This window comes from Equus caballus, chromosome X (genome assembly GCF_041296265.1).
Source record: "Equus caballus isolate H_3958 breed thoroughbred chromosome X, TB-T2T, whole genome shotgun sequence".
NCBI lineage: Eukaryota > Metazoa > Chordata > Mammalia > Perissodactyla > Equidae > Equus > Equus caballus.
The window spans coordinates 70,216,523-70,228,797 of NC_091715.1; the positions used below are offsets into that span (position 1 = coordinate 70,216,523).

Genomic DNA, 12,275 nt, shown 5'->3' on the forward strand with positions numbered 1-12,275 from the left:
AACATTTGCCTCAGCCTACCTTTCTGCCTTATCTCAGATTAATTCCTTATTTTCCATATTTTCACTGCAAAGAGCTGTGTAGGAAAGAGGGAGGCAAGTAAGTAATAAGGCACTAAGGCATGGTATGTCCACGTGCTTCAAGTTAGGATATAACAAAAGGAATTTCGAGAGTTGAAGCTTGAAACTTGATGTTGAAGGACACAGTGTAACTGACTGACTGCAGGACCCTGGGGGAGGCCTTATAATCAATCTCCTAGTTTGAAGTGTGTCCTAGCTTGCCCATCTGTAAAATAAGAAAAAGACTTGTCATAATCAATAAAGAATGAGGTAAATAAATGAGTTTCTGAGATACTACAAGTATCTCTGGTGAGTGGAGAGGGGAATAGAACCATCACCGTTGAGTGATGATCCAAAACAAGGTAGGCAATCTTTTTCTGTAAAGGGCCAGGCTTTGTGGGCCACCATGTCTCTGATGTAGCTATAGCTACTCAACTCTGCCATTGCAAAAAGGCCACAGACAAAACAACAACAAATGAGCATGGCCGTGTTCCAGAAGAACTTTAATTGCAAATCCAGGCGGTCCATGGGCTGTACTTGTGCACCCCTGATCTAGAACGTGAACCCTACCTAGGAATACCATTTGGAGGATGACCTGAGGAGGAGTGAAAAGGGGATGAGTCTACATGTAGGAACCATTTATCAAACACTGGGCAGTGAGGATGAGGCTCCCGATCTGGCAGCTATCACCCAGGTCCCACCAAGGAAGAGACTGTCAGCAGTAGCAACATCTGTAAACACCAAGGACTGAAATCCAAACACAAAAATAGCATTATCTCAGCAGAAACACTTAAGAAGGTATATACAAAACTAGAAACAAATACCAAGTTTCTGACCACGTGCATTTTGAAGAAATAGTTGACAGTCCAGAGCCTGTGGAGATCACGTTAGCAGGCACACAATAAATGTTTGTTGATGAGTCATTCATTTATTCATCCAATAAACATTTACTGAGGCCTACTAATGTGCCAGGCTGGGCTCTGGAGGTGAAGACACTGTCCCTGCCCTCAAGGAGCTCACAGTCTAACTGAATACATAGGAAGGGAGACACGCATATACACAGACAATTACAATACAACCTGATAAGTGCTGTAACACTTATCAGGTTGTATTATAATGGCCGATGTAAAATTTCTTTCCAGGGGGTGCTGCTCCAGGCTGCTGCCGGCTGTAACATCAAAAGAGGGGAGGAAGAAATTGTAGAAATCCAAGGTTAAATGCTTTTAGGCTACTTCAAATATCCAGGCTCTCCCTAACTCCTGATCATAGGCGGTTTGGGGATCTCGACATTGGCATTATGTAAAATGGGTCTGTCACACTTAAGATGTAAGCACAGGCCTCCAGTAAAGGGCCATCTCAACCACCTCCTCTACAACACAAGCTTTGCTGTTGTTTGGCTTCATTTTGTTTTGCTTATTATACATCTGTCAACTTCCCCACCACACACATAAGCCTAGTTGAACATCTGCGACTAACTAGCAAATGCTGAAAAATGGGAGCTTACAACTAACTGGATTAACCCAGTGTTACTGGATGGCAAAAAACAGTAAGTAACAGCTTGCTTGCTGCCTCTAAAGCCAATAATCCCCATCCTACACTGAAAAAATTAAAATTGGACTGTTGTTAAATATAAAAGAGATAGTATATAGCTCACGGAGTGGGAATAATAATTTAGAAAGGTTTACTTAATAAATATAATTAAACAGATTCTCTGAATCACAAATAACAGATCCAGTTTGAGGAAACCAGAATGAGATGGCCCATCCCTCCCAAGATCTTTGAGATCATCTACTCTAAATCACCCATATATTATAAGTAAGAAAAATGAAACAGAGAGGTAACACACTCTTCCCACCTCCTTTTCAAAATTCAGTGAGTGGTACAGTAAGAGATTCCTTGAGGAGATTACTAATGTCAACTAGACATTTGGTTCAAATGGTTTTGTACAAAGATAGCATGTCCCATACCCTTCTTAGTAAGGCCTAGGTTTTTAATGGCTCTTTTGTCCCTCCACCAGCAAATTGAGCTGATGACATCAATAAACTGTTGCCATTTACACCAGGATCTCTGTCTTAGGACCCAAAGTCTCTGAGGTCACTCTTTTATATGCTTAACATACTATTTTCCCCTAAAGTCATTTCAATGCTGTTACCTACACTGTTCTATTCCGCCAATTGTCAGCCCACACTCACAATGTCTTCTCAGTTATTACAGTTTGTTCCTGTTAGCATTTTACATCCCCAAAGAGCTTAGTGTTATCTATAAATGTGGACATTACACTTTGTCCACAGCGTCCCCCAGGTCACTCATATTCAAAATAAGATCAGCCCCTGAATGGATGAGGGAGAGGGGACTACTGTTTTGTGTTTTGCGAAGGTTGGTTTCTTATTAGGGACAAAACGTTGCCATGTCTTCTCCACACCCACAGCCAGGGAGCACCACTGCTGTGCAGCACTCAAGAGTGCTTTGCTTTTAAGATAAAAAGAAATGGCTATCTATTTAAAGGACAGACAACTGTTATCTCAAATAGGCTACCAAGAATCTGACATGTATTCTATGTAGCAGTTGTCTTTGGAATCACAAACATTTCTTCAGACTCAATGGCAACAAACATTAGCCAGGAGTGTATGTGCAACAAATGACATTTGTCATCTGCAACAAATAACAAGGGATAATAGATCCTTATACAGAACACAAAATACAGAGTTCTCACAGATTGATAACATTCAGACCCAAATTGAATAGTTCACAAAAGGAAATCAGAGCTAATAATTAACATCTGAGAGTCCAGTCTCACTAATAATCAGAGAAATGTCTCAGAAAGACGCCATTCTTTTACATATAAACTTAACAACAAGAAAAAAATTTAACTATTTAAATGACTGGGTACAAAAACTGACAATTTTTTAGAACTCTATGATGGCAAGTCTTTATAATGTTCAAACTTTCTGATGAATAATTCTAATTCTGGAACTCTATTCTATAAAGAAAGAACTCAAAATAGGTAAACAATAAAAACTAAATGAAAAGACATTCATTACATAATTTAAAATCATGAAAATTTTAAAATACTTTCCACAACAAAATATCATGAAACCATTAAATGACAATTACAAAGAATGTTTAACACGGAAAAAATGCATGTTATAACGTTAACCACAAAACACGATATAAAATGGTACAAATATATATGATCAACTGTACAGAAATGCAGAGAGAATGAATAGAAGTGACACATTTATTAACACTGGTTATCTCTGGGTGGTGAAATTATGGATCTTTTTTCCCATAGCCGATGGTTATCCTCAGACAAAGCAACAATGAATATCTGCAAAAATTCTAGATTGATGGAACTATTCAAACTTAAACAATGGAAGAAAAATCACAAAACACAAGACAGATTTGACCACAATTTCAAACTTCTATTAATCAAAAATTTAAAAACAAGAATTAAAAGGCAAACAATAACCTGGAGTATATAACAATACAGAAATCTGAATAATACCTTTCATTTACAGAACACATTCAAACAAATAATAAACGTTAAACTAAAATTCCAACAGATAAATCAGTATGACATGAACTAACATCACATGAAAGAAAATAAAACTGCTAAGAAACATATGGAGGAAAAAAGAATCCAAACTCATCAATAACCAAAGAAATGCAAAATTAAAATAATACTGGTTTTTATCCACAAAATAATTTTTTAAACAAACACTACTCAGTGTGTGAGTAAAAATGGGTACAACCTTTTGGGGAAGAAATTTGGCAAAATACATAGTGTTAAAAATGTTCATACCCTTTGACGTAGTAATTCCACTTCGACGAATCTATCCTAACCAAATAATTTTAAAAATCCATGCATTTTCAGTCTTTTATCATAAGAAAAAAAGAAATAACCTTTCCTTTACCATTGGACATCTGTATTATTAACACACCAAAATATTAATAATAGGTAAGAAAAAAATCTCTACTGCTGCAAATGACCGGTTGTCTCAAATCAGGCAAAACAAGAAGGGTGTGTCCAGCGTGCCGCAGTCGGCCATTTTAAACCCTCTGCAGAACAAAAAGCACAGAAGACAAGAGTAAGAGTAGATAAGGATGGCCACCCTACTAGGCTCCATATTAATTCTTGACTTTCTGTCTCCACATACATAACCCTGTACAATGCACTAAATAAGAAACAGCAAACAGGTCTTTCCTAAACAACACAGGTAAGTTATAAACAAAATTTGCAATCATAAACAAGGGTCCTTTAAATCTGCCCCCTCATTTTAGGGGATAAAGCCTAATGTTTAAGAGCACAGGATTCTGGAGCCATACCACTTGGATAAAAATCCAGTCTCAGCCATTCAACTGGATGTAAGGCCTTGGACAAATTACTTGATCTGTATCCCTCAAATTTCTCATTTGTAAAAAGGATGAACAACGGTACTGCTATAAGACTGTCGAGAGTACTAAATGAGTTAAGGCATGTGTAAAAGCACGTAGACCAGTATCTGGCAGGTAGTTTAAGCGCTATAGACCGCTTAAGTATAATTATTATTATAGATAGGTAAACAGGCCCAGAGAATGAAAAAGACCAGCACGAGATAACAGCTAAGATTATTGGAAAAGACCTGTCTCCCCAGTTTTGGGTCCAGTGCCTTTTCTACATATCTAAGTGCTAAATTATTAGTTTCAGCGACTAACAATAGCTCCTCACTGACAGCCATGACAGTACGGCTATCCAAAAAAAATCTTCCCCCTAGACGAAACCGTGCTCAAAGTTTTACAGAAAAAATAATTTAGAGGACAGGGTATGGGCCCAGGTCACCTTCATACCACCACTGCCATTTGCCCAAATCCAAGGTTTAAAGCCAAGTGTAACAAGCATGCAGAAACAGCCAAATCCTCACCCCTATATTCTCAAGGGGAGAAAATCAAGGGCTTCTGACCAACATAACAGCAGATTCTTACAATACACCAACCACTGTGTTGCTCCTCTGATGGGATGAAAGAATGTGTCCAGAGCCACGTAGAGCGGCCCAAGATCTGCAAGTCCGACAGAGAGCCCTCCAAATGTGTACTGTCCGAATATGGCCTATCTCCAAGTACTCTAGATTTACGCATTTCCTACACACAGCCAGCTGCCGCAACCTTTTATAGAGTCACCATCGCCTCCGCATTTTTAAGCCCACATTACCGACAGGCTAGTGAGAGACTAAGATTCTGGGTTAATTTTTGGAGAACTTGGCCACAGCCTAGGACAACTTCAACTCGAGCTGATCCCTTCACCCAGCGAGAAAGGTAGATCTGCTTCTCTGCAGGCCCTCCTAGCCCAAAATGGCCAAGCAAGGACAACTTACCTCCCCCCTCGCCATTTTGCAATCTTAATTACACGTACACTGCGCGCCTCCCCTCTCCGTCATTCCGTCTGAAATACGCATGCGCCCCTCTTCCCTCCTGCCGTTTAAAGCCAACCGTCACAATGTTGTCGCAAATACGCATGCGCACCTTCACGCTCCCTCCCAACCGCTGACGCCAACTACTTACTAGCAACTTTGCTTTCTTGAATGCGCATTCGACCCCCTCTCCTCCCCGAGCCTTGCGCGCGCGCGTCCCTCCCGCTCTCCCCCACTGGAGGCCCCTCCCCCTCACGTCAGGCCTCCTCAGATATACCTGCGCGCCGCCGCGCCGCGCCGCGCCTCCCCAGCCATTCAAATGCACATGCGCGCTGCGCCTGTCCTCCCCCCTCCGTTTTTTATATACACATGCCTGATGACATCGGGACGTGTTTCTCGCTACAGTTGTGCCCCCATGCTCAAGGAGAGCCATTACCAGCCTTCCCTAATGGGGGTAGGTTTGATAAACTAGGGAAGTGCAGTACGGGAAAGACGGCTTTGCAGGTGATCCGAGCCGCTGCCATGTCTAGATGGAATCCACCCCGAGTACCCTCGGACTCCGTAATAAGACCCTCCACCCTGAACAAAGGCAAAGAAAGTTCTCATAATCGGATGAGCCTGGTCCTATGGCCCCGCCCTTTACACCTTCTGCTACATACGAAGAACTCCAAAATTGTTAAAACAGGGAACGTTTGGAGAAAGACCGACGCTCAGGTGCCTCAACCTTGGTTAGAGGAAAAGAGTCTGTATTCATTCCTTTCACAATGAGAAGTAAATGCTCAACATCCTCTGGAAGGTCTGAGGCCCGTTCTGTCCCCCATTTTTTCCTCTCGTGAACCGGGAGAACACACAAATTAAGGATCTCCCTGGCACGAGTTCCCTCCGCCACCCTCTATGTTCTTCCCCTACGTCGTTCCTTTACCTCCTGGCTGAATCGACTGTCGTAGCGAGAATTCTTAGCGCCGGCCGTCCCAAGACAGGGTGGAGGCACAGCGGCACAGAGTTCGCGTCGCCAGGGTGGCAGCAGCAGGCCAAGGTGGCAACGGACAGACGACCAGCCGCGCTTGCAACTGCACCGCTGAAGCCAGTAAAGGACTGCCTCTCCAGGATCGCCGCAGTGTGCTTCCAGCGCATGCGCTGAGCACGCCCTCTTCTCTCCACCACCACCCACCACCACCTTTCCGAGGCTAGCCCTCCGGCCTTATTCGCCTCTTCCGCAGTGACCAGGTCCCTTGCCTGTCCTGCTTCTTCCTTCTTTCCTCCCCTTGGTTACACCGGCTTCCACCACCATCCCTCCCTCATCCCATCCTTCCTTCGTCAATCCCTCTCCCATTCATCTTAGCCCAACATTTCATTACCATCTTCCTGTTGTCTGCCTTTATTCGCTGTTATCCTAGTGGACTACCCTTCCATTCTTGGCCTTCCCTGCCAGTCTGCAGCCCTACTGGGCCTCTTACTCCTCTCCTTGTGTGCCTGATGTTGCAAATTGTAAAAAATACTGCAAAAAAATGTAAAAAAGGTATTACATCCACACAATCTTCTCCAAAGCAGTTCTCAAGCTGGGCTCAACCAGCTCGTGTTGGGCAAACAGAACACTTGATTGATGATGAACCCGCTGAGAAGAACCAGAGACAGGGAACCAAAAGACCCCTTGCACAGAGCAGAAAGGGCAGGAGTGTTCAATCAGTTTGGAGGCAAGAAGCAGGATGCAATGCCTTTTTCTTTCTCTTCACAACCCTGGTATTGCCCAGACATTAAAAATACTGTTCAGTGTCCTTCACTGCTAAATACAAGGCTTGTTCCTATCTTCTGAGAGAAATTCACATATTAATTTTAAGAGCGTGGCATCATTTATTCAATGGGCTCTGAAATAGATTCCTCTTTGGATGTGAGGAGGAGAGAATACAAAATAATATTTTGTTTCTCTTTATAATATTTTACTTTGGTGGCTGGTTCTTCTTGCTTTCTAAGAAAGCCAGTTTGGAAATATCAAAAACTGAGACCCACAAATCCATAAATCCTGAGACCCATAAAATGTGTACATCATCATCCTCTCTAATTAACTTAAGAATGTCATACATTATTCAGAGAAACAATGGAAGTTTGTGTTTTTTACATAATATGCACAAAAAGATTATGCAACAATGTGCAATATGCAGAAAGAAAAAAAGAAATAGGGATGACTAAAGTTATAGTAGTACAAAGAACCTCTCCCCTAGATTAAAAGAATCATTTGTTATTGCACAAAAGTTAAAAGAAAATTTTCCCCAGAATTTTACAACATTACTATAACAAACTTTTTTATTTCTTTGTGTTCTCTTTTTTGTTGTGTTTTATTGAGATATAATTCCCGTGTCTTACAATTTACCAACTTAAAGTGTACAATGCAATGGATTTTAGTATATTCACAGAGTTGCACAGCCATGACCACAATTTTAGAATTTTTCGTCACCCCAAAAAGAAATCGCATGCTCATTAGCATACCTTTGTGTTCTTTCAATTTTTCTTTAAATATGTAATGTTTTAACATCAGCATTTTTATAGATGTGATAATGTGTTGTTTTAACTATTTTTCCAAGTTCCTAATTATCATCTTTATTATTTTTAATAAAGAGACAGCATACCATTTTTTTAAAGTATTGTAAAATTGAGGTCAGCACAGAGTAATTCTTGCAGATGGAGTTACTTGCTCTTTCCACTTCTCTTCCTTTTGACAAAACTTGCCTAATCTACTATGGTCCCATCTGAAGAGGAATTCAAGAAGGAGGCACAGCTTGTAAATCTTGAGCCTTAGAAAATGCTTGGCGCCCTGCGCCTGCCTATTTGTCTGAACTTCCCTGTTCACGAGCAGTTCGTCAGGAGGGGTCAAAGAGAACTTTGAGGAAGTCTACTGTATCCACTCATCTTAAGCTAACATTCTGAGGCTCTATTTCTCTTTTCCCCACCCTATACATTTTGTAGGAGAATGACCCACTTTTAGAGGATGTGATAGTTAATTTTATATGCCAACTGGCTAGGCCATGGTGCCCAGATATATGGTCAAATACCATTCCGGATGTTTCTGTGAGAATGTTTTTGGATGAGATTAGCATTTAAATTGTTGGACTTTCAGTAAACCAGATAGCCCTCCATAGTGTGGGTAGGCTTCATCCATCAGTCGAAGGCCTGAAAAGGACAAAAGACTTACCTCCCTTGAGCAAGAGAGAATTCTGCCGGCAGTCAGTCTTTGGACTTGGAGTGCAACATGAGTTTTTCCTTGGGTCCTCAGCCTGACAGCCTTTGGACTTGAACTGGAACATTGGCTCTTCCTTGGATCTCCAGCCTTCTAGCCTACCCTGCAGATTTTTCACTTCCCAGCCTCCATAATCATGTGAACAAATTCCTTAAAATAAATCCAGAAATCCATATATATATGTGAAAAACCACTGCTGTAGCTGTCACCACCATAGCTGATTATTGGCATACAAAGCTGGTGAATGAACACCAAAATGTTATTTTATTTGTGTGGCAAGTCTGCACAACCCATTTTCCAACAAGAAGAGAAAAAATGTGGCTTGAAGATATCACATTTGCCTTCCAAATCTCGAGGAGTTGATCCTAATTGATGGACCTATTTTGCCTTCAGAACTATGGCTGCAAGGGAGTATAGAAAATGGACTTTTTGACTTTCCAACTTCTCAAACAAGAAGGAGAATTAAATGAAGATTGAATGGGCCAATCCAGAGTACCCAGCTCAGTGGTACCTACAGTAAAGGGAGTATTCAAACAGGAGTTGGCAAACCTGGGATGTGGTCCTAGCTCTGGTCACTGTCTTTATTTGATCTTGGTAAGATTACTTCTCTTGGGCCTAACAGAGTTTATCTAGTAGTTATTGGAGAGAAAGATTTCAAGCAAGGGAGTGATGTGGTTGACTTTGCATTTTAGAAAAATCACTTAGTCAAGAATTGATGTAGGCCTGCTTTAGAGTATTAGTGGAATGGAAAGAAATATGACACGTCTGAGAAATATTTAAAGGGTTGAAGCATTTTAGAATGATAAAAGGTTTGAGTCATTAAGACACCATAACAATTATAAACATATTATGCACCTAACAAAAGAGCCCAAAAATACATGGGAACAAACTGACAAAATTGAATGGATAAATGGATAATCTAACCATAATAGTTGGACACTTGAATACTCCACTCTCAATAATGGATACTACACATTGACAGAAAATCAGCAATGATATGGAAAACTGGAATAACACTATCAACCAATTGATCTAATTGATGTCTATAGAATGTTCGAACCAATAGCAACAGAATAAACATTCCTCTCAAGCACTCATGGAACATTCTCCAAGACAGACAATACGCTAGGCCATAAAATAAGTCTCAATAAATGTAAAATTATTGAAATTATATAAAGTATGTCCTCCAATCACAATGGAATGAAATTACAAATTAATAACAGAAGGAAATTTAGGAAATTCACACATATGTAGAAATTGAACATTACATTCCTGAATAACCAATACGTCAAAGAATTAATTACAAAGAAAATTAGGAAATACTTTGAGATAAATGAGAAAGAAAACACAGCATACCAAAATTTATAGGATGCAGCCTAAGGTGGTCCTCAGAGGTAAATTTATTGCTGTAAACACCTATATTATAAATAAAGATCTCAAATCAATAACCTAATCCACCACCTTAAGAAACTGAAAAAAGAAAAGCAAACTAGCTTAAAGCAAGTAGAAGGAAGTAATAAAGATTAGCATGAAAATAAATGAAATAGAGAATAGAAAAACAATAGAGAAAATCAACAAAACCAAAGCTTGGTTCCTTGAAAAGATCAGCAAAATTGAGAAAAATCTTTAGCTGGACTGACCAAGAAAAAGAGAAAAAAGACTCAAATTTCTAAAATTAGGAATGAAAGAGGGTGCATCACTACTGACTTTACAGAAATAAAAGGAATATAGGGAATACTATGAACAGCTGTATGCCAATAAACTAGATAACCTAGATGAAATTGACAAATTCTTAGAAAGACACAAACTACCAAAACTGCCTCAAGAAGAAATGGAAAATCTGAATAGACCTATAACAAGTAAAGAGACTAAATTAGTAATTTAAAAACTTCCCACAAGAAAAGCCCAGGCTGAGATGGCTTCACTACTGAAATCTTCCAAACATTTAAAGGAGAAATAGTATCAATTCTTTACAAACTATTCCAAACAAACAAAACAGAAAAGGTGGGAAGACCTCCAAAGTCATTCTTTGAGGTCAGTATTACCTTGAAATGACAACCAAACAGAGATATCGCAAGAATAAAAAAAACTACAGATTGATTGATATTCCTTATCAATATGGATGCAAAAATCCTCAATAAAATGGGGCTAGCCTGGTGGCATAGTGGTTAAATTTGCATGCTCTGCTTCAGCAGTAGGGGGTTCACAGGTTCAGATTCCGGGCACAGACCTAGCACCGCTCATCAAGCCACGCTGTGGGGGTGTCCCATATAAAATAGAGGAAGACTGGCACAGGTGTTAGCCACAATCTTCCTTAAACAAAAAGAGGAAGATTGGCAACAGATGTTAGCTCAGGGCCAATCTTCCTCTCTCACACACAAAAAATCCTCAACAAAATACTAGCAAACCAAGTCCAGCAGCATATAAACAGGATTATATCCCTTGAACACGTGGTTAGATGAACATGTAAAAATCCATGTTGTGCACCACATTAATAGAATAACGAAAAAGCCACATGGTCATCTCAATAGCCACAGAAGAATTTGACAAAATCCAATGCACTTTCATGATAAAAAATGCTTAATAAGCTAGGACTAGGAGGGAATTTCCTCAACCTGATACAGGGCATCTAACAAAAGCCCGAAGCTAACATAATACTTAATAGTGAGACTGAAAGCTTTCCCCTTAAGATCAGGAACAAAACAAGGATATCCACTCTCACAATTTCTGTTCAACAATATATTGGTGGTTCTAGCAAATGCAAAAAGTCAAGGCAAACACAAGAGAGGAAGAAAAATCGTTTGACAAAATCCAACACCCTTTCATGATAAGAACATTCAACAAACTAGGAATAGAAAAGAACCTCATCATCTGATACAGAGTATCTATAAAAAACCGTAGCTAACATCATAATTAATGGTCTTAAAGACTGAAATCTTTCCTCCTAAGATCAAGAACAAGACAAGGAAGTCCACTGTCACGACTTCTATTCAACATTGTACTGGAAGTTCTAGCCAGGGTAATTAAGCAAGAAAATGAAATAAAAGGCACCCAAATTGAAAAGGAAGAATTCAAACTATCCTCTACTTGCCAATGACGTAATCTCCATAATCTTATCTATAGAAAATCTTAAGAAAGCTATTAAAAAACTATTGGGACTATTAAGTCAATTCAGTTCAGCAAGGTTGCAGGGTAAAAGGTCAACATACAAAAATCACTGTATTTCTATACACCAGCAATGAACAACCCAAAAATGAAATTAGCAAAATATTTCAATTTACAATAGCATCAAAAATAATGAAATACTAAGAAAAAATTTAACAAAAGATGTGTGAGACTTATGCACTGAAAACTACAAAACATTGTTGAATGAAAATAAAAACCTAAATAAATGAGACAGTATTCTGTGCTCATGTGTTAGATGATTTAATATTGTTAAGATAATACTTCCCAAGTTAGTCTGCAGATTCTACAATCCATATCAAAATCCTGGTTGCCTTTTTTGCAGAAATTACCAAGCTGACACTAAAATTCATATGGAAATGCAAGGGACTCAGAATAGTCACAACAATCTTAGAAAAGAAGAACAAAGTTGAAGG

General features: G+C 39.5%; 3 non-coding genes across 52 annotated transcripts in view; all 3 read right to left on the bottom strand.

Moving 5' to 3' along the window:
- The window catches only part of LOC138921867 (uncharacterized), an 85,094-nt gene extending 78,488 nt beyond the window's left edge, over positions 1 to 6,606 (bottom strand). For 13 of the 50 annotated variants that reach the window (XR_011434788.1, XR_011434782.1, XR_011434774.1 and 10 more), the window contains exon 1: positions 6,367 to 6,571. This is a non-coding gene — a transcript (uncharacterized protein). Of the gene's footprint in view, positions 1 to 5,408; positions 5,594 to 6,366 lie in introns of those variants that run through there. The other 37 variants (XR_011434814.1, XR_011434807.1, XR_011434769.1 and 34 more) reach the window with 10 other exon arrangements.
- On the bottom strand, positions 930 to 1,035 carry MIR545 (microRNA mir-545). The gene has a single exon (NR_033109.1). It is a non-coding gene; the product is annotated as a microRNA mir-545 (primary transcript).
- Positions 1,114 to 1,185, bottom strand: MIR374A (microRNA mir-374a). The gene has a single exon (NR_033087.1). It is a non-coding gene; the product is annotated as a microRNA mir-374a (primary transcript).
- Positions 6,607 to 12,275: the final 5,669 nt, after the last annotated feature.